At 46.4% G+C, this 26,725-nt stretch overlaps 1 protein-coding gene and 2 long non-coding RNA genes across 3 annotated transcripts in view; 1 reads left to right on the top strand and 2 right to left on the bottom strand.

Annotated features, from left to right (window-relative positions):
- The window catches only part of SND1 (staphylococcal nuclease and tudor domain containing 1), a 420,919-nt gene that overhangs the window by 31,371 nt on the left and 362,823 nt on the right, over positions 1-26,725 (bottom strand). The gene's annotated exons all lie outside the window — the stretch shown is intronic.
- The window catches only part of LOC144289028 (uncharacterized), a 79,476-nt gene that overhangs the window by 11,839 nt on the left and 40,912 nt on the right, over positions 1-26,725 (bottom strand). The gene's annotated exons all lie outside the window — the stretch shown is intronic.
- LOC144289025 (uncharacterized) lies at positions 16,746-23,212 on the top strand. The gene is made up of 3 exons (XR_013357101.1): positions 16,746-17,376; positions 17,724-17,890; positions 22,632-23,212. It is a non-coding gene; the product is annotated as an uncharacterized LOC144289025 (long non-coding RNA).

Raw genomic sequence — 26,725 nt, 5'->3', positions numbered from 1 at the left:
GGAAAGAATCTCAGGCAGACTCTGCACTGAGCATGGAGCCCACTGCTAGGCTTCATCACAGGACCTTGAGACCATGACCCAAGTCAAAAACAAGAGTCAGATACTCTACTGACTGAGCCATCCAGGCGCCCTAGCCCCTTCTTAATATAGATCTGGGACAGATGGATCAGGGGGTGGGTTCTGTACATTCTTAGGAAGGCAGGAAGGATGGGAACCTAAACAAGATGCACAGTAGTCCTGTTACATACAGCGACAGTGGTTGGGAGGCAGGAATGAGAAGGAAAAAGCGCAGCATAGCTTGTTAATGGATCGTGCATTGCAGAGGGAATGCAAAGAGGGAAGGAGGCAAGGAAGTCAAAGAGGAGGAAAGCCTTTACCAGGCTTGGTCTGTTAGCATGAATTTCCCTTGCTCTCTTGCATAACGGATAGGCAGGATGCTCTGTGCCTGGTCCCACCTTCATCTACTCGTCTCAATTCCGACATGCCTCCTGATTTGGGGGACCTCATCCATCAGCATAACTGTATAATGGTTACCAGCCATAACTCTGGAGCCCGACTATCTGGATTCAAATTTGGCCTCTGCTGTTTAGTAAACTGAGTTATTTTTAAGTCTGGGCTTCAGTTTCAAACTTGAACATGGGAGCAAAAAACTGAATACCTCCCTAAGGAAAATCTGAAGTTTCAATGAGTATACATGAAATTCTCAGAACAACATCTGGCATGTCATAAGCACTCAATATAATGTTGGTGCTTCTTACTGGGTTAAGCATAGACGGAAAGAACAGAAATGTATTTTTGAGTGTGCATAGGTCACACAGAGTGACCAAACTCTGGTTTTCTCAGGGAAAAATCACAGCCTTTGTCCAGTATCCAGTCCAATTTGCTGGGGCCTAGCCTTAGCAGTGTGACTTCTAGACCAACATGGATGCTTTCCTTTGAGAGGGAAGGGTCTGAACGGGAGGTGCTAAGCTGTGGCCTGAGGCTTTGGCAGATGCCACCTGACCATCCCTGCCTGAGCTCTGGCGATTTCCCTGTTCACTGGAACAACAGAGCTTTCATACCCAGAGGGAAATGTGGACTTCTTCTCTTGTTGCATGTCCTGCCACTTCTCCCTCTTATGCTAACCACATGGACTCTGGGACTCAGGCAGACTGAGATAGGTGGTCCCTAAGCAAGTACTGAAATGTCACGTCACATGCTGTCTGTGGCACAGACCTCCAAAGTGGCCTTCTTTCCTTCTCAGTAACAGGTATTCTTTTAGTCCACGTGTCAGTGTGACCAGCTGAAAGACTGTCCCTCTCATTGGTCACAGCATGGAGATTTAGCTGAAATTTCTGAGTGGGACTTCTGAGAACATTTGCCATCATGGGGTTTTTCCTTTTCTTCTGGTGTCCCAACTAGAAGGCAGATGTGAACGGGTGGAGCTCCAGAGGCACCCTGGACCCTGAGATTGGAATCCATGCGTGCTATGACCCAAGCAGAAGAATGAAGGGAGTTCTAGCTCTGTTGACACTGAGAGTCACTGTACCAATTCAAGACTATCTCTGCAATTGTTCATGAGAGAGAAGTAAACTTTAATCCTGTTTAAGCAATTACTGTTTCTGAACTATACCAGCAACTGAATGTAATTCCTAACTGGTGCATTAGTGTCTCTCTGTGGAAAGCATGTTCTTCTACACTTGGTTTGGCTGACGTATACTTACTCTTAAAAATTCGGCCTAAGCAGTACTGTCTCCAGAAGGTCTTTCCTAAACTCTTCATTGTGCTCTAAAGAAATCCTGTGAGTTCCCGAGCATGTATCACCCTGTACTCTGGTTCTTGAGGAGCTCTTGAGCCTGCCAGCCAACTCCTTGATGACAGAAAAATTGGTTCTTGAGGAGCTCTTGAGCCTGCCAGCCAACTCCTTGATGACAGAAAAATTACCACATAGTACCTGACTTTGTGGTGCCAACTCCTAGCATGGCACCTGACACACAGTAGAAAGTCAAAACGTGTTTGATAAATAAACTGAATGAAAAGAAAACCCACATGCCAATCGCTGGCACTTATCTACTGATTTGTCTTCGCTTTTGAGCATGTTTGATTTAAAGAACATGAAAGGAAGACAATCTCAGAGAATCAAGGCCTTTCTCTTATTACAGGTCCCAACATGGTACCTGGCACACAGTGTCTAGGGCAGCGGTCTGCTCTGAGGATCCACAGCATTATGGCTATACCCTTCTAGCTACTGTCCTGAACACAAGCTCCGTCAGACAGCCAGGCTGGGTGCCGGGTAGCTCATGAACACTCCGGGGCAAGAAGGTTCAACAGTTCCCACTTCCACATCTGAAGGGAAGAATGGTAGCCCCTCACTATAAGGAAGGGGGAAGGGAATTAACATTTATAGAGTACCTTCACACAATGAATTAGGTTCTCTGACATGCATGTTGCCTTGGTCAATCCTCATAGCCTTTTGGTGAAGTGATTATTTTTAGTCTCAGTTTACTGATAAGGAAATGGAGGCTCAGAGAGGCTGAAGAACTTATCCAAGGTCATTTGTTAAGGAGAGAAGCCAAGATTTGAACACAGTTCTGCCTAATTGCAGAACGACCTGTTGACGTCCAGGAGAATCACACTCCTAGGTGCCTGAGAGTTTTCTGAAGCTCTGACCCAGGCAGCAGGAGGACATTAGGGACTGGGAATGGGGAACGAAGGCATGCCGAGAAAGGCCAGGAAGTGGACTTGGGGAGAGTCACTGGTCTTCTTGCTGGCCCTGGCCACTCTGCTCTTAGGCCAAGAGGTGATATGTCAGTATAAAGGAAGAAAGTCATCAAGAAAGCCTTGATTCCCCTCTACAGAGATTTGCCTGAACTTGTTTCCCAATGATCCCATGCTGAGCACTCCAGTTAGCAGTGTTCTGGGCTCATTACCCTCTGGGACTTGTTGCAGCTACTCTCCGTTTGTTGCTCAGCATGAGTGCAGCCCTGGGAATGCATCACCACCTCCCTGACTGCCTGGGAGAGCCAGGGGCTGCAAACCCTTCCCTCAGGCCTGCATCGGGAGGTTGTCAGGCTAGGGGCATCCTCTCACCATGAGGCCAGGAGGTTGCGGTATGAATGCTCTAGCAGACACCCACAGAGGGGCTCCTTTAGATCCCTGTGGTGGGGACACCAGCCACACTGAGATGATAAGGACAAGGGAAACCATGGTCCAACAGAAGTGCCCAAGGGAGGAGTACGGGCAGCAGTAAAGGTAAAGATGAAGGATGAGCCAAACTTGGCATATCTGCCTGTTCTCCAGCCCCAACTGGATCTGCCTTTTTAATCCCTTGACCAAAACAAAATCCTTCTGGCTGCCCCACCGAAAACAAAGTTTATAATTGAAAAGCCCAGAGAATTTATAGCTGTGGAGATGAGGAAATTTAAAACTCATAACCACCCTGCAAGCCAATAGATCAGGCTGATATCCATCCTATTAGGATTACTCTACACTGCAGATATCCATCATATTAAACTAAATGGTTAAGAAAGCCTTTCCCCCGCATCACAGAGATGCTGGATGGTTTTCTGCTCACCTTTCCGAGTACATTCATCAGCCCATTTTGTTTCTTCTGTTGAAGGCGGCCTCAGAATTACAAACTGCTGCATGGCAGCAGAAGTTTTAAATTAAGCATTCATGGGCGTAGGTGAGCTTGGGAACTGATGGTGGGTCGGGAGGCAGGCAGGCAAGATTTAGTGCCTCGTGTGTGGGGGAAAAGCTGAGGCTCATCAACAAGTCTGGATCAAGCCGGGGATGGAGGAGCCAGGGAGACAGGGAGAAGAAAGGGCTAGGGAGGAGGAATTTAAAAGCTCTCTGGTCAAAGGGCCAGATGCACCGTGTGACAAAATGAAAATTATTGAGACTCTGAACCACTGCTAACGCCAACCTTTGTGCAAGGCATAAATATCTGCTGTGTGAACAATGTCTGTGCAAGGTGGGGACCTCGGGAGGACAGTCAGCCAGGTGCTCGTGCCTCCCTCCACCTCCTTCGGGCATTTCCAGGTCTAAGACTCCCCCTCTTACAGCTAGTTTTGTGTTGCCAGGCACCTACCCCAGGTATACCCCATCAGAGATTGTACTATCAAGGCTTGTCTTGGGGTCACCTGAGGGCAGAACTCCTTTCCTCTGTACCCTGGTTTGCCTTAAGTGAAATTCCCTGTCTTCCTGCCCTGAGAGAGCTGTGAGAAGGCCCCAAGGCCTGGGGTATATGGAGTGCTGAACCAGGATGCATGTGTACATGCTGCTGTTGCTTCTATGATGGACCACTGCGTGGGGCTGCTCACTCAACCCTGGAAAGGCAGCCTAAGGGACTGCAGATGACTTCCTGATGGCAGCCTTAACAGTGATCAGTGGTGCGGAAAAGAGGGGCAGCAGCGGGCCCAGCTCTCTGGGGAGCCGCTGTCTGCACCCATCATTCCCATTACTTTGGTTTATTTTATTTTATTGCAGAACGGCTCCTGTGCGTGGGTAATAAAGCTCTGCATGCTGCGCTTCACAGGCCTGGGGTGGGGGAGAGCTGCACTTGCTCAAGTAGGGCCGTGAGGGGTGACAGATATCAGAAGATTCTTCCTGAGTTTCAAAGTCCCTTTGAGGAGTAGGAGCAGCAGCAGCAGTAAGGGGCCACTCCGAAACTCTGGCTTCTCCCTAGTCTCCCATTCATCCAGGATCCCCACCCTCTGCCTGCTGATTTTTACAACCCCCTACCCACGCAAAACCACCTCATTTTTCTCAGGTGTTGTGTTCCACTCTCCTGCTCCTGGGCTGACCTCTTTCCCTCACCATCCAGACATTCCGCTTCTATCTTTTAAAAATTTTTCTGTTCTGGTCTTCTAGCTAGTGGGGAAAAAAATATTACCTTCCAAAGTGACTGGCCTCCTGCAACATTTTTCTTTGACACCTGTGAGTCATTCAGAACCCTGATGGGAGGGCAAGCAAAGGGAAGAGAATTACTTGGTGCGGCCACCACCAGAGGTGGTAAACAGGAGAGTTCTTCACTTAAGAGCCAGGAGCCTTGGGCAATAAAGTGCTGGAGTGGCTGAGAGTTAGAGAAGGTCTTCATGAAGGTTCAGGTACAGGCTTGTATGGGATAAAAGAGGCTTTAGGGAGAAGAAAGAGAAGCAGCTGGCTGGCTTACCGCCAAGACACAGGGTGACAGAGATTTTTGCAGCCCCAAATGGTTTACAAACACAGAACCTTTGCCAACACTTGTCCTTGTCAATTTGAAAGCCTTAAAACCTCATAATTGCTGTTCTAATGAGACCTTCTAAAGAGACCCTTCTCTACCAATTGTCTACAACACACCATGCAATCTGGTCATGCCCTACTCAAAATACACCTGCAAAATTTTAAATTAAATCCATTTTATGGGCAGCCTGGGTGGTTCAGCGGTTTAGTGCGTCCTTCAGCCCAGGGTGTGACCTGGAGACCCGGGATCGAGCCCCACGTCGGGCTCCCTGCATGGAGCCTGCTTCTCCCTCTGCCTGTGCCTGTGTCTCTGCCTCTCTCAAGAATAAATAAATAAAATCTTAAAAAAAATCCATTTTATTTATGCTCTATTTTATGCCAATCAATTCGAGATAATCATATATATATATATATATTAGGCCTGCCCTGTCCACACAGTAGCCACTAGCTCTAAACTGCAAGTTCCTAAAGGGTAGGGGCTGGGATGGGTAGTTGTGCATCATTTTCTTAACTGTGATTCTCCTTCTCTAGGAGGCCCATCAATGTAACACTGAAATCCCAGAGGGAATGATTTTCAGGGCACAAAATAGGGTGGGATGTAAGACTGGCATTCTAGACACAGCCCATCGGGCCAGCTTTGGACAAGGAGATGGATTTCGTCTGATTTCCTTTGACGGACGAGTTGTGTTCAGCAAACAGCCCAGCATGCGGCTGTCACTCTGATGTGGAGCTCTGACAGGCATCGATCAGGCTGCAGTGTGAGCATGCAGATACACACACAGGCCTCGTCAGCATCCCTGGCTTGAAAGACAGTTCTGTCTGGGGCCAGGAGGGCAATACCCCCCTTGCTAGATGCAGCCACAGAGGCGGCTACAGGGAGCAGGACAGGGAAGAGATGGGATATAGCTTCCTCTAAGTGCCCATTCCTGGGTGGGAAGACAAGCTGTGCCAGTGGAGTCAGAAAGGGGAGGAAGCCAGCCCCAGCCCCGACAGACAGGCCACTGGGAAGACAGCCTGTTGGAGGTACTGAGACTAGAAAGCAAAGCAAAGGGGCAAAGGCTGGCATAAATAGCCTGTCATCTGTGAGCCCAGGCAGAAGGGGCGCTGGCCGTTCCCAGCTTGCCCTGCACCCGCCAAACAGCTCTCCTGTGCCCAACATTGCCCTCAGAGAGCCCAAGAGAATTCCAGAACACCCTACCCAAACCAAAGGTCATCGTGGTCTTCCCTCCCCACACCTCTGGGAAATGGTCAGCTTCTATGAAAATATTCCAGACCAGAGAACACTCTACTTTAAGCAAAGTCCATTTCGTTTTAGAAAAGTCCTCTTTCAAGTTGAAACCCACCAACCTGATGCCTTTCTCTTATTTAACTAGCAAATAAAGTTCTTTAAGTCCAAATGCCTCTTAGCTCCTAGGACTGCTTTGAGAGTTACATGAGAAAAGACTCATTTGTGAGTGACTAACACAGTGCTTAGCCATAGCAAGTCTACAAAAAGTGTCTGTTCTCTGCCTCCCTCTGTGAAACAACCAATCATATTATTATCGTTTACTCTGTCCTCTCTTTCCATCTCCCATTACTCCTTGAACCTGGATCCCACATACTGTACCATCCAGTCCTTTTCCAGGAATGCTCTCTTATCAAGAACTCTCTAAAAATGCAAAGCTCAGGGCTGAACACAATGTCCCAGATATTGCTTAAGCAAAGCAGAATAATTGCCTCCTTCGATCTATACTATTTCTGTATTAATGCAATTTTTATCAGTCACTTCACACTGTTGTTAGTGTACACTTTGTAGTAAACAAAACACTCTGGGGTAATTTTCAAATGAATTGCCATCAAGCTAGGTCACCTTCATCTTGAAACCATGTAACTGATTTTTTGAACTTCAACACAGGACTTGGTATTTGTCACAACTGGTAAATTACATTTCAGTTTGTAAGTTGCAGCCCATCTCTCTTCATACTTGTAAGAAATTCTGAACCCTGGTTTTCTGTTCTAAACAGAACACAGTCTTGTTGATCTCAAATGTAATAAGCATGCTTTCTGGGCCTTTGCCCAAGTTTTAGAAAGGGCAGACAGACCCAGGGGCAGAAACCTAAAACTTGTACTGTGATTCCAAGATGCCAACATCCAAGGATTTGGGAAGTGCTTTCGAGAAGGTAAGCACTATGGTGGAAGCTTGTGGAAGCTCTTGAGGCAGGGCAGAGCTGAGAAGGATGGGGTCTGCATTTTACACTCTGCAAACCCAGACCCTTTCTCCTTCATATTTACTGGACTCAAGGTTTCCAGAAAAGTAAGGCTACTGCCATTTACATGCACTCACAGATGGATATGGGTAAGAGTCTATGTTAAAAATGGAGATGAGGCAGAAAAGTACTTAGAAATAGCGAGGGAATGATGCTCCTCCTCTGCCCAAGAGGGCTGACTTGGCTCTGTCGCCTCCCAAAGCCCCTTGTCTCCTCTTGGCAGCTCTGCCTATCTTCTTGGAACAATGGTTCTCTCTGGTAATTATAGAAACTCTCTGGGGAAGGCTGGCTAGGTCACAGGTAGATGGCTGTGGGAATGCAGAGAAGGATCTTGGCAGCAGCACAGACAGTGGATTTGCGAGCGACGTGATAAATGGAAGAGGAATTTGCGCCTAAAGACCAGGGGAAAGTGGTGTGAGAGAGGACTAAAATAAAATAAAATAAAATAAAATAAAATAAAATAATTAAATTAAGCTAGGAACCTGAGGCCAAAGTGAGCTTTCTTCATAGACTGCTCTGATGGCAAACCCCTAGACATCTCAAGGGCACATGTGACCTACTGGGGGTCCAACTCCCCAGATTTTACACAGCAATAAGGTCTTCTGGGTAAATGGGTTTTACACCACGGAGCTCCCTGATAGCACAGGAACTGAATCACTCAAGTCAGTGAAGGCAAGACTTAAAGCTTTCTTTCTTGGGTGTGAGAGCATAGGCTCTAGACGTGAGTTGTCTGGGGAAGGGGGTCAGCAGGGGAATGATAAGGCATGGAGATTCTTTAGGACCTGCTGGGTCACACTGACTTGATCTGTCTATAAATGATATAAAAATGGAGGTAAGATCACCAGAAAACAGTGTTTTTTGCAGAAATTCTTTATCCTCATAGGGGTATACAAACAAGAATTTTCCACAGGCCAAAAAGAAAAAGGAGAGAAAGAAGAGCGTGAACTGGGTAAACCTCTTCTGTTAACTACACACACACACAGTGCCTGGCTCAGCCTCCTTATGAAAAGCGGATGGGACGAATCACATAGTACCTGAGGCCATGTGCCTGGGGCAGAGGGTGTCCTGAGGTTCATTCCTGCTACAGAATGCAGTGCTCTCTGGGAAACTTCTCCTGTGCACGCTTGCCTCAGCCTCCCTGGTTCCAGCCAAGCTTTCATCGTGTGAAACTACAGCATCAACTCAGGACATCTTTCCCACTCACAACCCCACGAGAGACCCGTTGCTCCTGTGACCTCACCAGTCTCTCCCTTCCTACACCTTGGGCTCTCTCTCTGGGTACTTTCCTCCCTAGCTGTACTTCCTGGAGCTGTACTCCATTTCATAAGGAGGAGTCAGAAAGTTAAAGAGGTTCAGTGCCTTAGGTGTAAGGACACACAGCTACTGAGTGACAGCACCCCAAGGGAAAAGCGGGGCCGTTTCCCTGTTTCACAATGGTTGCTAACCATTGTACCATCCAGTTGCACAGACATGTCATTAGACTCGAAGCTCCTCAAGTCTTCTGGTCTCATCAGTAAGTTGAGGTGGTGGGTGGTTAGAGCCACAATGGGCCCAGGAGAGAGAAGGAAGAGGGGAACTGCTGGGCCCTGTCAGGGTGGCACCTAAGGAGAAAGCTGTCCTCTTTGGGAGGCCCTGGAAGAACAGAACGGGCAGCTTGGGGTAATGAGTGAGGGCTGCGGGACAAAAGCAGGAAGCAGCTGGGCCTTGTTTTGTTTTATCCAGACCGGAAAGGGGAAACCTTCTGGGGGTCACAGCAGAACAACAGATCAATCACTGAGCCCTCTATGGTACTTCCTGTAAAAGACCTGGATGGAAAGGGAAGAGTCATCAATTCTAGGCATTGAAATGATGCTGTGTTTGCTCCTTTTGTGGTGGCAAAAAAGACCGGCAAGGGAGCTCAAGGGTGAAGGTTCCAGCCCCCCATCTACTCCCAGGAATGACCACAAGGCAAGATATCTGAGGTTGATGTTAAGCTCTGAAAGGCTTTGCAATCCTGCTCAGCTTCCCCACATGGCTTGTTCTCTGGGAGACTGAAAGACACACACCCATGCAAACGGCTAGAAAGTTCTACAAACCAGAGACAGCATTTTCCATGGAGGGCAAATGTGCAGCCTGAAGCCCTCAGAGTGGAGGCAGCATGCGCAAAGTGATGAATAGTTTATGTGGGGAATGGAAGATAGCTTACAACAGCAGGGATGATACATATACACTGCGTGGCTTGAGAACCTGACGCTACCCCTCTCCTAATGGCTTTCTGCTCTCTTGCTCCCAAGACAAAAATTGGTCCTGGACGCTCTCCCTTGAAGCCATGCAGTAGGCCAGGTCACCTCTTGAAACAGTTTTCTGTGGGAACACCTTCCCTCCCTCCTTCTCTCTGTTCATTCCCGAGGTTGTTAAGAAACAGCCTGCATGTTTCCCCAGTTCATCCCACTCTTTCCAATCAGGGCTAATTGAACCACTTAACTCAAAGACAATAACATTTGTGTTTCAAACCATTAAGAAAGCGTCTCAGTTGAGGCGTTATGCATGAGGCCTGCTCAGGGGGGATGGTTAGTACACACTCACATACAAACATGCCCACAAGACATACTCAATGTGTAAACGCACACATGACTAACAGCTCTAGGAGAAATTCTGCAGAAGTATATTCAGCAAAAGTGTCAGCCTGTCTTTTTAACAGGGTTTTCTAAACTAAAAAAAAAAAAAAAAAAAAAAAAAGGAAAAATCACTGCCAGCTCTAATTCAAGGCCTAGAAATTGCAGCTGTGTGCTTATCCCTCCCCAACCAAGAGCTTCTACCTCCTGTGTTGTCTGAGGTCCAGAAAAGAGAAGGAAAGAAGAGAGATGCAGAGCTCAGATGCTACCACACTTGGCAGCTAGAACTTTTCTGGGAGGAGGTAGGATGGCAGAGAAGTGCTTCCTGCTGCATCCTTCGGGGTTTCCTGCTAGTCTCCCCTGTCATAAGGGAAGCCCATAAGCCACAGCATTACATAAAGGAGAGGTCCATGGGGCACAAAGGTTTGACAGCACCAACAAGAATATCCTCGCTGAACAGTTTCCCTCCAAGTCCTAAGAGGCCCCAGAAACATGAGGAGAGGGATCAGGGGCGTGGTGGAGAAAGTGAGGACGAAGGGGTGACGCCAGTGACAAGTGAGGAAAGGGGAAGAACTGCGGAAGGGGAGGTGGGCCCGTGACCCCAAATCAATTTTAACCCTAGGCAGGACAGAAGACTTAAGATAATGAGTGGAAATAGCCCCTGGTCCTAATCTTAGCTCTGCCACTACTTTCTGCCAGTGTAACTTTCAGGTTAGCCATTGAACTTCCCTGGGTTTGTGTTTCCTCATGGGATGAGATGGCAAACACCCGATTCCAACCCTTGCTTCTTTACCTTCCAGTTGCAGGCTTCCTTCTATTCCCTCTCCAGCACGTGCCTCACCTGCCAGGACGAGGGCCTGGAACGCTGGGGCAGTAATCTGACTTTTAGGGTGTTTGCTCATCTCTCTTTGAGCCCAGGTGCTGTACCTGAGGTGCTGAGAGGAGGTGCTTCTTCTGCCATGGGATTCCAAGACCGATGCTTTCCCCTGGAAAGTCCCATTATGTAACAGCAAGCCTAATCAGTTCACCACAAGTTGCTGTATTACAGTCTGTATGCTTTCAGGGACCACAGAGAAGAGATACTGTTAGCAGGGAGACAGACAATGCTAGTCTGATCTTTAAAAAGGGGGAGAAAAGATCAAAGAAAAGGAAAAATGGTGAATTCATAAACCACAGGTAAGAAAGCTTAAAGTCTGTCCTGGACCAAATCCCAGAACCAGTTGTTCAGATGTGGTTTGTGAGCTCTTAGAAAGCATTGATTTGAGACTAACCCTATTTCCTTTGTTGGGGGTCATGAAGCCATATGATGAGGGGTCTACCATATACCTGCTTTCCCCAGGGAATTGAACTATTTTGTTTTAGGGGGGTGGCAGGGCATAAAACGATAACCACAGTTATCCCCCTCTCAAGTATTTCTCAACTCTTTTTCTTAAGTTAACGAGAAAGTCCCGGCTTGGTACTAAACTGTCTTTAGCAAAAAGAGGGCAGCCCTCAGGCTCAGAGCCTGGCAAGCCAACAGGCTGCAGCCAGAATTCAGTACCACTTTTCTGTGTTCTCTGTATTTATGCTCAAAGTTTCCTCTCACCTACAGCAGGTGATATATTTCCAATTAAGGACGTTTCCTTTAAGATAACTTATTTCAGAAAAAATACACAGAGATTCAAAGTATTTAGGAAATTATAGTATGGTAGTACTTGCATTTGGCAATAGCACATAGGTGGTATAAAGATACCTGGAGTTTCGGAGGGAATGCTGGGAACTGAACACAGGCTGGCACAACCAGGGAAGGAGCCACTCAGTGGTATGAGGGCTGCCCGCTGGTTGCTCACTCAATGGCCATTTCCCCTTCTCTCTGCTGGCAACTATCATTTTTTCCTTGTGACATCTGTATGTGACTCAGGAAAATGCTGAGTCTAAGTTATATTTTTGTGCCATGGATTTCTTTGGCAGGGAGGGAGGGAAACCTATGGACCTCTTCATAGAATAATGCCTTTGAGTATAACAAATTAAAACATACAGGATTGCAATTAAAAAGCCACTTATGCCCAGTTATTAAAATATTTTTAAAAGCCATCCAAATCAGGATATATAATATAAAATATTATAACATATATGCACATATATATTTACATATATGTAAATATATATGTGCTTCTTTACTAACACACTAAATAGCAAGATCAAACAAAGGTCTAAAAATTGTAATTTTGGGCAGCCCGGGTGGCTCAGTGGTTTAGTGCTGCCTTCAGCCCAGGGCCTGATCCTAGAGACCCGGGATTGAATCCCACATCAAGCTCCCTGCATGGAGCTTGCTTCTCCCTCTGCCTGTGTCTCTGCACCTCTCTCTGTCTCTTATTAATAAATAAAATATATTTTTTAAAAAATTAAAAAATAAAAATTGTCATTTCAAGGCAGTGATAGGAGTAAACAGTTATTTTGGAATTCCTGGTACAATTTTGATAGGAAAATATTTCTGATTTCTTTTGGTAATGAAGTCATAGATACACTAGTTTTACTGATTTGTTGCTTACATTCATATTAAAGGAAATGCTAAATTTGAGTTAGAGTTTAATAAAAAAGATGTGATTTTTTTCCCCGTCCAAATTCATGGACCCCGTGAGTACCTGGTTTCAGTCAATCATTTGGGTGGAGGAGAAAAGAACACCCTTTCCTAATCCCACATAACAGTTTGAAAGTGTCATCCAAATCTAGATAATAAGATATAAGAAGTCATGTGAAAGGCATGTGGGAAAGGACATTTTTGCTTTTAAAAAGAGAAGGCATAAAATAAAAAGCCTAATTTCTCCTGCCTTTGGAGATTAGTGTGTGTGTGTGTGTGTGTGTGTGTGTGCAATGTCTAGAGCTATGGCAACCATTTTGCAGCCAAGAAAAACACTTGTGGTCATGCTGAGAGAATGGCACAGCAGAAAAGATGGAAAGAACCAAGGTGTCCGTTCTGATATGGGGCCACTTCTCAGTTAAACCAACCCACCCTGGAGCTCCCTTACTTTGGGACTGACTTTATATAAGGTAATCAATCTCCTGCTTGGATATTCTATTACTTGCAGCATAAACCATCTATAGCCTAAACACTATGAGCCTTTTCCATGGTTACAGGTCATTTTACAACCTCCACAAAAAAAACAGGTAGGTGGATCCCCTAACATTTCCAAGGCATAGGATTGCTCTGTATCCCAAGCCCCTGTCTTTTGTCAGCCTCTCAGGCTCCTCAGTGTAGAGCAGAAGAGTTTTCTATAGTGTGATGGGACTGCTAATGGCAGGAGGGCTCTTAGTAAAGGATGCCACCCAGAGCATTGGCCTAGAGCTTTATTGTGGGTGCAACAACCTGTGTGGACAGGCAGAAGAATCAGGGTTCATGAACTCGGTCTACGAAAGAGGGCACAAGTGGTCCAGCACAACTATAAATGGACAGCCAGAAAGGCTAGGTTTCCAGGTTTTTAAGTGGTTCTGATTCAAATATCAGGGTGTATACCATTTCAGTTCTTTACAAGAGATTCTTTCCCTTTTTCTCCCTCAGCAGCCCACATCTACCTTCAGTTTCCATTCTATCATTGCATGAATTCCTCAATTCATAGCCATAAATCTGATAGAAAGCTTGGAGAAGACATCAGAGAGACTTTATAATCTCTGCTAATCCTGTAATCGGGAGCTAAACCCAGGACACAAGTGGATTTGCAAAAATAAGGATTTTGGAAACTCAAATGGCATTAGCAGGCCCCAGAGACAAATGTACACAACGAATGAATGAGAGCCATCAATACAGAAACGGGCACATTCCTTCTACTCCACGTAAACCATGTAGAGAAAGGAAGAACTGAATGGGAAAAGGCTGAAGAGGAGAGTAAAGCCATCCCTTTTGAAGGTTCTCTTAACTGTAAATTTGGGAAGTAGGAGCAAGAAGAGGAATAAGAGGTCGGGGAAAGGAGGTAAAAAGGGAGACAAACCTCTATTCTAAGTGCTTTTTTATTATTTTCTTTGGGGCAAAAACAATGAGTGACTTCAGCAAGGTGAGAGCAAGGAAGGACAAATTTTTAAAAAGAAGCATCTTGCCTATACATGGGTCCCACATAGAAAATTCCTTGGTCACCAGTTTTCATGTCACTGGTTTTTAAAATTTCTGCTTATCTGACCTGCTTGGGGCTGGGGGTGAGGGGGTGTTTGCCACCCATGACAAGGGTCTCTGTGAGAGAAGCGGGGCTAGATAGGTCTACAAAGCCTATTTCTTCAGAGGCCTCCCTGTGTCTTTTTGGATGAGGCCTGAATAAATCTGTTTGTGCTACCCATCGGGGCAGCAAAGCTCCTCAACTGCACTAAGCAGAGAAGTGAATGACACACAAACCACTGGTGAAGGCAACATAGCACTGGAGATGGAAGCTGGGTCTGGGGGAAATGTTCCTTTAGCTGGATGGAAATATTTCCCTGGGCTTTCTTCTCCGAGCATCCAGATATGATGGCATTGAGTCTGTGGGTGAGTCCCTGAGTGGGGCAGCATCTGCTCCTTTTGGGGACCAAATGTTCCTTGGGAAAGGCTAAGTACAGGCCAGTGCAGGACACCCTACTCTGCTAGAATCTTGGCCCCACACAGAGCCTTTTTCAGGCCCATGGCGTTTCCTAGAGGTTTCTGAAAACAACAAAGTATTTGTTTGGTTACACCGTCCTACTTCATGGACACTCTTTATAAAGTGTTGCAATGTTTCATACATTATTTAAGATAGATAGACTAAAAGAATGGGCAACCATATTTTTTGATCTTATTTGTAGCCAAAGAGTTGGACATCAGGCCCTTTGTCAAAATATTCAACATAATTAGGGAAAATGAGATACAAAGGGGGTTTTAGCCCTGGCAAAGGAGACACCAACAGAGAAACCCTGCAGAACTGAAATGAAGGGGCAGGGATAACCGAAGTCACCTTTGAGATATGCCATGTAAGATAAAACTCAGCCGCTCTCTTGGTTTCTCCAACAAAGATGTAGCTTAATATGGAGATGTTTGGGAGGGGGTCTGTCAGAGACTGAGACAACCCCTCCCCTGCCTCACTTGCCAGTGCTATTGTGCTCTAGCTCACATGTGAGGCTTTAGAAAAATTCAATACCTACTTAATTCTTCTTCCCAGAAAACAGTATTTAATGAGAATGGTCTTGTTCACCTAAGCAAGTGAGTCAAGGTTATGTGTTTAGAAAACTCATTAATAACAAATAACATTCTTAAAGAGACAGACACTAGTGGAGACAGGAGCTGGCAGGGAGCCAGCTGAAAATGGGGTAAGGTTGTCCACAGTGGTAAAGGCCAGAGCTGGGCCTGGTCTATCAGAGTAGGAGCTCCTCTTGGTCTCAAGTTGACAAAGAATTTTACCCTGCAGCTCCCAGATACACAGCAGAGCGTCTTTTTCCTGTCCCTCTGCACATACAGAAGCAAAAGACTGCTTTAATTGGTCAGGAAATTGAGAAAGCTCAGGCCAACACAGGGTTCTGCTGGCTGATAGACAGCTGGACCAGTCGAGCACAGTGCTGCACATAGTCTATATCCTAGCTGAGGTTTCTGCCACAGAGAATTAGAATGTCCCAATTTGTTGGTTGGTTTTTTCATATTCATCTTTCACTTACTGTCTCATGTGCACACACATGGCCTTAAATAGATTCCATGGACTGGCATCTGGAGGCAGACTGCCAGAAGCCACAGCAGGAGGGAAGAAGCTGAAGTTTCTCCATGTACCTGGGATCCCAAGATGGCCTCCTCTTGGGGAGGGATTCCGAGGGTTTGGTGCCAGCTCCAAAGCACCAAGTTGCTAGGCCAGAGGGGCCAGTTGAGGGGGTGTGGGGAGGGTGGGGTAGGGCAGGCAGCCCTACTCCAGCCCAGAGACTGCTCACTTACACAAAGAAACCTTTCAGAATTATTGGCTGACAGGGCTCCTAACAGACTCCCCCCACCCCGCCACGGTTTGTGCACTGAATACAAATCAAGCAGCCTCACTGGGCTGCCACACAAACTGGCCCAAATCACCAAGAAAATGATACAGAATGAGGGCTCTTCCCAGCCAGGCTGCCAGGGTCCAGATATTGTGATAGGTGGTTTCCAGATCCCCATCTCATCGCCCAACAAAAGTGTGGGCTTTAGCATCCCTCATCAGAAACAGCCATTTCAGTGTGCTGTCCTTCAGAGAAGTTTAAAATAGATCAGTGACAGGTTCATGAGAACACAGTTTACCGTTCTTGGCTGGTAGTGAGGCAAGAACTGAAAAAGTGGGGATTCATAGCCAGGGGGTGGCATTCTGAAGTAAAGGAGTATAAGTTTCAAGGTAGTCATGTTATTCTTGTATAGAAACAAACAAATCTACCTGTCAGTTCAGGCCAAATTTAGAATTGTGTGTGAGAGACAGTAAGTAAAAGAGAGAGAATATGAACATGAGCAGATCAATTGACCAACCAACCAACAAACTGAGGAATTCTAATTTTCTCTACACTTGCTAGAGGAGTGGAGGGTGCTAGCTTCTTTATTTCAAGTTCTTTCATCCCAAATTCTTCTAGATATAAAGGTGATTCCCACTAGAAGCATTTGCAGATAGAACTGCATTTAAAAACATAGACCAAGAAGAGCAGGCTGGAGGCTGGGAAGATCTAACTCCTGAAGAGGCTCACATCACAATAAGAAAGGAATGCAGCATCTAGGAACCTGGGTGTCAGCCAACCTACCAGTCAGTCCTTTGATGACTCATGGGGAAGCCAGTGGTGTGAGCTCCAGGCTGGTCTCCTGGTGTTCCCAATGCTATATTCCTCTCCACTTCTAAGGCTAGAGAGCCTGTCCCTCTGCTCAAGGATTTTGAAGGGGCAGGGGGCACAGTGAAGATGCTCACAATGGCATCTAAGAGACAGAATTCAAGTTCACGTTTCCATTAGGATCCCTCCAATTCTACCTCTGAAGCTCCTTAGAGGAGATCAAAAGAACCCACAGAGCACTAGGCTGGTACTGGATGAAAAACTAATAAGGCCACACCAACTGGAACTAAGAAAACTCTAGCCGTAGCTGAAGCTGGAAGCATGAAACTGAAAACAACAAGTTTTGTGAGCCAGCTTGATGGCTACAGATGCTGAGCCACAAGAAACCGAATAGCAGATCAAGAAGGCTGGCAGAGAAGAGGTAGTGCCAAAATAGCACTGCCTATGAACTGAGGGGATTAGAGTGGCTTGGAGACCACACAAGAGATTCAAAAATAAACTGCAGAAAAGGACACAACAGGTTTCAAGCTAAATTGAACAGATTAAAACAGAGGTAGTTCCAACCTGAGCATACTTCTTAAAGTCAGAAATTCCCTAGGGTAAGTATAAAAAGTATGTTCTCAACTTGTTCATACTTTCTAAACTAAGTTTTTCCCTGGAGCAGTGAGCTGCTCCATAAAAGACCCTAGAATATTCCCAGGAAGATAGTTCAAAGCTATGGGACTGGAAAAAAAAATTCTGTGACACACTCATAGTGGAATAAAATGGAGTCACCACATGAAGAAGCAGGTTCTCTCAAAGCAAAAGGGAAACGAAATTAATGATAAAGCTGGTGAAGGACCCAGGTGGCCTGGGCTCCCAATCAGGCTCACCACATAGCTCTTTGCCTTGTCTTGCCGGAGTGTTTTAAATTAAGAGTTTGTTGATGGAATTGTTTGTTCTTTAGGCATACAGAATTTGAAGACTGACAGCTAACAGAGATGAAGACCCTGCACAGAAGCTCTGGGCACCTCTCATTGCCCAGCTGGATGCCCACCAACTGTGCTATAGCTTAGGCACTCAGTGGGATATTTATAGTTGCCTTTATATTTACCCAGCTCTCCATAAAATGAGGTAATGGGGCGCCCTTTACTGCTGCTAGTGGTGATTGTCCTAACATTCTTTAATTAGCAAAAAGCGTTGGCACAGCCACTTTCAAAACATTTGATCTTACTGTCCCGGTGTTCCCTATTTCAGGCTCAACAACCCCCACTCCCTTTGGAGAAAATGCACTTTAACAAATTTGAAATTGACCGGCATGTGTGTACATGAGCACAGTTAAGTGTATCTGCGTTTCTCTACTCACTCTTCTGCTCGGTCCTCACACATCACAAACTGCCAAGAACCTGTGAGGCTTTGTAACTCTGTGAAACTCTCATGAATCTGTCCGTAAGGGGCTAGGAATTCTAAAAATTGAGGACTGGAGAAAACTTAAGGTCACTAGGATCCTCCTTAATTTTCCCAACATCAAAAGCAAAAAACAAAAAAACCCAAACCCTGGTGATTCCTCACCTATCTTTTCAAAGATTTATAGAGCAGGGCTAGGGCTATTGATATACGACTAGGGAAGCCTGAGCTCTTATTCACAAGGGCCAAAGAACATTCCTCTTTCCTCTGAAATAATTCACTATTATGATAGAGGTACTGGACATAAGATGGGAAGGGTGAAGGGCCTCTGCTTTCTTGGGGATGTGTAATAAACGAATAATCACATAAACAAGATAATTTCAGATAATGGTAAAAAAAAGAACAAGAAAATAAAACCTGTAACATAATGTTACTGTGAGTGGTGGGGCTATTTTAAACAAGGCAGTCATGGAAAGCCTCTATGAAGAGACCTGTTCTGGAAGGAACAAACACCGGAAGAGTAGTGGAAGGACATTCCGGGTAGAGGACAGAGCCGAGGACCTAATAGGGAGAGAACTGGCTTACAGTATTCCAAGAGAAGAAAGCAGAGCAGTATAGCTTAAGTGGAAGAAATGAGGAAGATGGTAAAAATATGAGGGTAGAGGTGCAGGCAAGGCAATGATGGCTTAGGACGTGTGGTCCATGGTAAGCAGTTTGGTTATCAAGTTAATTATGAAGGGAAGACACAGGAGCATTTTAAGCAAATCAATAACAGTGTAATAAAATGTCACAAAGATCACTTTGGCAGCTGTGGAGAATACACTGTTGAGGGCAAGAGTAAAAAGCTACGCCTTTAAGAGGTAATTTCTTAGTTCTGAAGTAATATTCTGTGGTCATCTCTTATGTTTACATTAAGGGAAGCTGGGGAGAGGGTATATTTTTGATCTGTAAGTCAAGAAATTATCTAAAAAAAATTAACTGGTAAGAACAATGGAAACCACCTTATTATTGTTAATGGAGAATTAAAAGGTCTAAATCAGGTACGCTGCCAAAGACAGAGAAGTGTAGGGTGGGAGGAGGGGAAGGGAGAGGAAAAAAAAAAAAGGATCAAGAATCGACTTTGGATAAATTATTTCATTTCAACACTAGTTTCCATATGAAGAAATAATAGCTGCTGTGGTCACAATCTACTAATATGGAGTGTGTTTTCCCTTACTCCCTTCTTGTCCAAAAATACCACACAGTAATTATAGTTATGAATTCCACTTCATACATGAAGAATTTGAGCCTTACAGAAGTAACTTACATATGCAGTATGCAAAAGGCAGAACCAGGATTTGAACCCAGGCCTCTAACTCCAGAACACTTTCATAACGACCACTATAATGCCCCACTAGCACATGCGCAAGCACATGTATGTCTGCCTCCTCCTCCCGAGCTCCACACTATCTTATAGGAATCAGTTTGGGGGAAAACTTGTTTGGGTTTCTCCCAACCAAAATATGAATACATTTATACACACTGGCAAATCTGTGAAAAGGTTAACTATAGGCATGGACCCCTACGTAAGGATCCAATTTATGATGGCACATATGAATTGTTGAAAAGTCATTCTATGCATAACTCCCAGTCCCACATCTGAATTTGCTGGACTCTGATCTTAATGTGTCTCTTAGTCTTCAATGAACAGGAAGCTCAACATATATGTGACATAGTTATACTTGAGCCAGATTAGGTAGTAATGTCAAAAGGTACTTCTAGCATTACTGGTAAATGCTCGGGATAAAATACTGGCAAATGTTCAAAATAAAATCTAGAGGCCAGGTAAAGAGTGAGCAAATTACCAAGACAAGGAATCACGAGAAGCATAAGGCAAGCAACAGGATGCAGATGTTTCACGTTGATCTAGTCAGCCTGCCCCCTTCACTCGGCTCATGTGATCTGTCCTAGCTGCTGAGCTGACTGAGGGACAGACGGATTCCTTCCCTCCTGGGGGCTGTCCTGCTCCCATGCTGCTCCTCTCTACTTCTCAAGCACAGGCATGTGGAGGGGCACACTGCTGGCTGTCAGATGCACCCTTCCCTTCCGCTCCCTCTTAAGTGGCACCTCACAGCGGTTTATAATGTGGGCACTAGACAGATGTGAGATTGAACCTGGCTCTGGGATGCCTGGATGGCTCAGAAGTTAAGCCCTGCTTTCAGCTCAGGGTGTGATCCTGGAGTTCAGGGATGGAGTCTCACATCGGGCTCCCTGAGGAGAGCCTGCTTCTCCCTCTGCCTCTCTGTCTCTCATGAATAAATAAATAAAATCTCAAAAAAGGAAAAAAAGAAACCTAGCTGTCACTGTAGTAAGCTCAGTGAGCCCCAGAAAGGTTATGTCCATATCCTAATCCTGTGACTATGACCCTATTTGGAAAATGGGTCTTTGTGGATATGATTAAGCTAAGGATCCTGTGATGAATTCATCCTGGATTACCTAGGTGAGCCCTAAATCTAATGACAAGTGTCCTTATTAAGTCACAACGCAGAGAGAGAGAGAGAGAAAGAGAGAGAGAGAGAGAGAGAGAGAGGCAGAAGAGTCAACATGACCACAAAGGCAGAGATTGAAGTGATACAGCCACAAGTCAAGGAATGCAACAGTCACCAGAAGCTGAAGAGGGAAGGAACAGATTCTCCCCTAGGGCCCTTGGAGGGAGCATGGCCTTGCCATATTTTGCAATTCTAGCCTTCAGAACTGCGAAAATAAATTTCTGATGTTTAAGCCACAAATATGTGGTAATTTGTTATGACAGCCTCAAGAAACTACTACAGTCACTTACTAGTTAGTTCTGTGACCCTGAGAAAGCTGCTTAAATCCATCTGCAAAATGGGGACTCTAATGGTACCCACCACTCGAAAACTGTGAGGATTACATGGGCAAGGACACAGTGCCCCGTACCTGTGAACCCCAAGTAAATATTGCTGTTCACATCATTATTGTTACTGCTGTACAAAGGGAATTAAAGAGAAGGATAGAACACAAGAGCCTGTAGTGGGCCTGTGCACCTGCAGAGGTGAACATTTCTAAGGCTTCTGGCTGGACCTCGGGTCTGTTTGAACACAGAGGAGGTTGTGGCTAAAATGGGCACCAAACCGATTATTCCAAAAGAGGAGGCTGTGGGGAGCTTTGGGAGGTTTCTCCCTTTACTAAGGCCTACCAGCCCACAAAGAAATTTTAAGCCCCAGGAAACTAGCCTCAGGAGAGAGAAAGGCCCTTCTATTCTATAGTTTTTTCTGCCATTCTTATTAAGCATCTCGTCTCTTCTTTGCTGAGGTTTTTGCAAATTACTCTGGATGAGACCTGCAGAGAAAGGGCTTTTTTTTGTACACTTCCTTCTGATTTCCTTAAAGAACAGAATTCTTGGGGGTGGGGGAAGAAAAGTGGATTCTCAGGGCACTCAGAAGAGTAATTTTACAATACCTGGGTTCAAGGGATAAAACCCATTTCCTTTATGATCATGTATATACAGCAATGGTATAGCCACAGCTTCACTAAAGAATCACAGCCAAGAGGGGTGCCTAGGTGGCTCAGTTAGGTGTTTGCCTTTGGCTCAGGACATGATCCTGGGTTCGGAGATGGAGTCCCACAGCAGGCATCAGGCTCTCTGCTCAGCAGGAAGCCTGCTTCTCCCTCACCCTCTGCCCCTCCCCACATTTATGCTCTGTCTCTCAAATAAAATAATTAAAAACTTTTTTTTAAAAAGGATCACAACCAAGAAAAATAACATTATTATTATTTTGCAATAGTGATTTTATCCATGAAAAACATCGTGATCGGTTGACCGTGTAGGGGTATTTGCATACATGGGGGAGAGTGAGAGATGCAAACATATGAGAGCTTGAGTGCACATGATGTGTTCTCTGCTTGGTTAAGAGGAGGTGACTATTTCCATATGGATGGTTTCTTATACTATTCTGTTGTTGCTAATTCACCAATCAACTGATGTCTTTCCTTCATTTGTGGAGGATAATTTCTGTACTATTTTTTTCTTTTCCTTTCTTCCTATTTCCCAAGTTCCTTTTCCACCCTTGCTCTTGTTCTGTTCTTTCCTCGAATGGAAGAGTAAAATCTATAAAAGTGGAAAAGGTGCTTGAGTAGAGGTTGGCAGCCCAACAGTACTGAAAATAGGAACTAGAGATTCAGAGCATATGTGATCTTCTTACCACTGGTGGATCTACCTTAAGGGACCAAAAGCCTATTGGAGGCCAAGATAACACTTGGCCAAAGATTATTCAGTCCTGGCAAACTCTATGAGGCATTATGGACATCTAGTGGCTGCTCGGAATAATGGCTCAGGGATGCACATCAGTGTAGGGAGTAGTCTAGCTCTGGGCTTTATCAGGAGCCCAATTATCCTGACTGAGTGAGGCGGTCCTGTGTCCCCTTACAGTCAGTTCCCTGGGTGACTATTTCTTTCATTTCTTATTAGGATTTCAAAGTCACTCAGAATGGCAGACTGGTTCTACTGAAGACCCATCTTGATCCCTGTCCAACAAAGTATAATGACAACACCGTATAAGACCACAGAAGACCATGGTCTTCAAGTTCCAGGCTTAAACATCATTACGCTGTCCTCCCGACCAAGGGGCAGAGCTCAGGAATGACAGACTCTATCAGTCAATCCTGTGGCTTTAGGTCAGTCACTATGCTTCTCTGAACTTCACTAATGACTCTGATGAGAGGCTGAGTCAATATACTCTCCAAGATACCTTTCACTTTAACATTCTGTGATCTATCAGCCTTTTTAGTAGCTGGGAAAACAAAGTGTGATCTACTCTGCTCTGGCACTGTGAATCTCTAGATTCAACTAAAGGAAGCATTCTCTTCAACTTTGTGGCTCATTTCCAAGTCTTGGCTACCATCCCAATGGATTAACCTTCTTCAAAGAGCTATGTATCTGAGAAGAGGTGGGAATCAGGGACTATGAAAGTCGGAGGGAATATTCTAGTCTACTTCCTTCAAATAAAGAAACCAGTGTTTGGAGCTGTTTTAAGATCTATAACAGGGATCCCTGGGTGGCGCAGCGGTTTGGCGCCTGCCTTTGGCCCAGGGCGCGATCCTGGAGACCCGAGATCGAATCCCACGTCGGGCTCCCAGTGCGTGGAGCCTGCTTCTCTCTCTGCCTCTCTCTCTCCATGCCTATCATAAATAAATAAATCTTAAAAAAAAAAAAAAAGATCTATAACATTGTCTAGCCAGTGTCAAAAAGGAGACTAGAACACAGGTATCCCAACTTTAGGGCAGGTACCAAGTTGCTGACAAAAACCTTGCCTAATCACTGGCTGGCTTCTTCAGTTCTCTCTGGCTTTATCATAGCAGTCTCTCTATGCAAAACCACAAGTGACAACATTCTTGAGCCAGTGCTTCCTCTTACTCTTCCTCTCAAAGTTTAAGCTTTCCTCTTTGTTTCTTGGTTGTACCACTCCAAATCAAGGAAGCTGTCAGAACCAGGGGCTGAAGAGCAATGGATGACGGCTAGACATTCAGGCTCTGGGGTTAGAGATCTTAGGGCCACTTTCAGTTCAAAAGGACTGTGGGGCGCCATGGCTCTACAGCCTCATCAGTCAAGCCTATATCTTCTGTGGTGCTCTCTCGGCTTAGCCAGCCTCCAGAGGGCAAAGCAGTCCCATCTAGAACTCCATGGGCTTCACCAAACTTGGGCTTATTCATGGTCATCAATCATTCACAAATATTTACTGGGAGACAACCTCATTATTAAGTACTGGCTGGATCCAAGGCAGCCCACCCTTCCATCCACCTATACCATAAGGCGGCATAACCTTTCATTTTCAGTGCCTGGAGTGAACAGATGGGGTCTGAGTTTGCCTACATTGGCAGGAAACCGTCTGGGCAGAGTCCCTCTGTTGCCTGAAGAGGTGAGGGCAGCCATACCCCAGTGTACCATCACACCCTGGCCGGGGTGTCCTCTGGCATTCTACCAGCCTGATGCCATTTGTGGCAAGGAGAAGAACCACTCACCAGTAAGCTTCTGATTTTCCTCCATAGTTCCCTGTCAGGATAGGATTACATTCCCCGGATCTATAAGATGGTAGGGTTCTGCTTGAACCTGATGACGTGCAGATGGGGCTTCAGCCAGGAAAGCAAAAGGAGCCACTGCAGAGCCCAGATAAAGCCTAGTATCAGGGTTTAACTTATCTCCCCTTCTCTCTCATTCTTTCTCTTGATGAATCATTGTGAATAAAACAAGTTAAAGGATGTATTTTCTCAGTTCCTCCACTCCTACCCTTTGTTCTGTTTATTTCTCACACACCTGTCACTGAACTTTTTTATACAGCCTTTCCCTCCCTTTGCTTCTGTCATTTACTCCCTGCAACGTAGACACAATGGACATTTTTGTTAGTGATGAAAACACTGGGCTCAGGGTGAGAAGACTGGATTGAAATGCTGGCTCTGCTGCTTTGAGGATGTATGACCTTAAGTGTGTTATTTGCCTGCATGAGCTCAGTATCTCCATCTGTAAAATGGAGGAAACTATGGCAATTGCTTCACTGAATAAGCAAAGATTAGACAAGAATACAGATAAATTATCTCTCTCTCTCTCTCTCTAAATATCCTTGTAAATGACTTTTTGAGGTGGAGGAATGAAACCTGAATTCTCATCAACTGGGAACAAACTGGAGAATTACTTCCATGCCCAAGTTTCTTTTTTTTTTTTTTAAATACAGTTTTTCTTTTTATTTATGATAGTCACACACAGAGAGAGAGAGAGAGAGGCAGAGACACAGGCAGAGGGAGAAGCAGGCTCCATGCACCGGGACCCGACGTGGGATTCGATCCCGGGTCTCCAGGATCGCGCCCTGGGCCAAAGGCAGGCGCCAAACCACTGTGCCACCCAGCGTTCCCCATGCCCAAGTTTCTATACATCTGCAATCTGCCAGGGTTCACATCTTGGCTCTGCCATTTACTATGTAACTTTAGGCAGCATATTAACGATTAAAGTTGTTGTTATTTGACTGCAAAGGCAGGATCAAAATGTCTCAGTAATCAATGGGGAATCCAGCTTGCCTACCGTGGAACTGTTTCCAGGAATTCAAGAATTCCCTGGCATATTTAAGGGCATATTCCCTGCCCAGGTTACTGGGCAGCAGACAATCCTGAGACACAGGGGTGGTAGAATGCAGAGAGCTGAGAAATCCAGGACCGCCTCATTCCTCAGCATTAGCCCATACACAGGCAGAGGGGGGTGGTTTATCTAACAGGCAAGCTTGCCAAGGTGGAAGGGTGGGGCACGAGGGAGGAGTCTGGTGGCAGTCCCTGAAAAGAAGCAATACTAGACCAGTGCCATATTCTAGGGCTTTCCAGGGCTTAGCCACAGATGGCTCCACCCCCACTAGGCAGAGAAAAGGGCACTCTTTTTCTGGGGTGGGAAAAGGCTGACCTAGTCTGGGTTCTCCTACACGGGTCTGTGAAATGCCCCAGGGTGTCGCTTCACCAGCAGTGAAAGCAGGTTGCTCTGCAGTACTTCTCGGGAGATCCAGCAACAAAGGGGAGCTAGTGAAGCCCTCTGGCAGAAGACTTGAGACCCATCCTACTCCAATTCTCCCGGCTTAGCGAGGGGAAAGGGCGACACAGGACTGCCAAGGAGTGAGAAGTGGTTGAGGCTGAGGCTCCCTGAATGAATGGGTTCTCCAGTGGTTTCTGGGAGTTCACCTCAAACCCTCCTGCAGGCCGCTGTGTTGTCCCAGGCTGTCACTGCCCGGGCTCCTCACACCTGGGCTTTTCTTCCACTGTTTGCCTTCTCTGTAACCCTCATTAAAACAAGAACGACAACAACAAACTGCCATTTAAAAGTTAAAACCGAGAAGGGGTAAGGAAATTTGCAAGGGAGGAGGCAGGACGAGGCACCGATGCTGCTGCTGCGGAGCCCAGGCTCTCGGTCCTCTGGCTCCAAGCAGCCCCGGCCGCCCCCGCGTCCCCACCGCGCAGCTCCGAACTCGCGTATGCTGCCCGGGCCGCGCGGCCAGGCGCCCGTCAGCAGTCGGCGGGGGGAGGATGACGCGGTCCGGACGGGAGGCCAGCCAACTGCAGCAGCCCCGTCGCGCCACCAGCTTCCCAGTCCGGAGCCCACCGCGTCCCGAGCCAGAGGGGGCCCGGCGCCCGGGGGCGGGGCGGGGCACCAGCCACGGTCTCTCCCGCAGCAGCCCCGCCGCTCCAGCCTATCAGCAGCCGCCCGGCGGCTCCCTCGGCCGGACCAAAATAGCTGCGAACGCCTGCGACTTGCGCGCGGCCCCTCACTTGACGCTCACTCCGGCTCGCCGGCCCGGCTCGCTCGCCCGCTCCGCTCCCCTCGTCTAGAGGGGGCGGGGAGGAAGTGCCGGGGTGGGGGGTGGGGGGTGGGGAGAGAGAGGAAGGAGGAAGGAAGGAAGGGAGGAAGGGAGGGAGGGAGTCGGACGGACGGAGGCGCGAGCTCGGAGCTGGGGCTGCGCGGCGCTGGAAGGCGCCGGCGTTAACCCCTCGAGGGCAGGCGGCGGAGGGGGAGCGGTGTTAATACATAAGAGCACT

Source organism: Canis aureus, chromosome 18, assembly GCF_053574225.1.
Source record: "Canis aureus isolate CA01 chromosome 18, VMU_Caureus_v.1.0, whole genome shotgun sequence".
In the NCBI taxonomy this organism is placed as follows: domain Eukaryota; kingdom Metazoa; phylum Chordata; class Mammalia; order Carnivora; family Canidae; genus Canis; species Canis aureus.
Note: the sequence above shows the minus strand (reverse complement) of the source record. Positions and strands in the feature narration are given on the sequence as shown.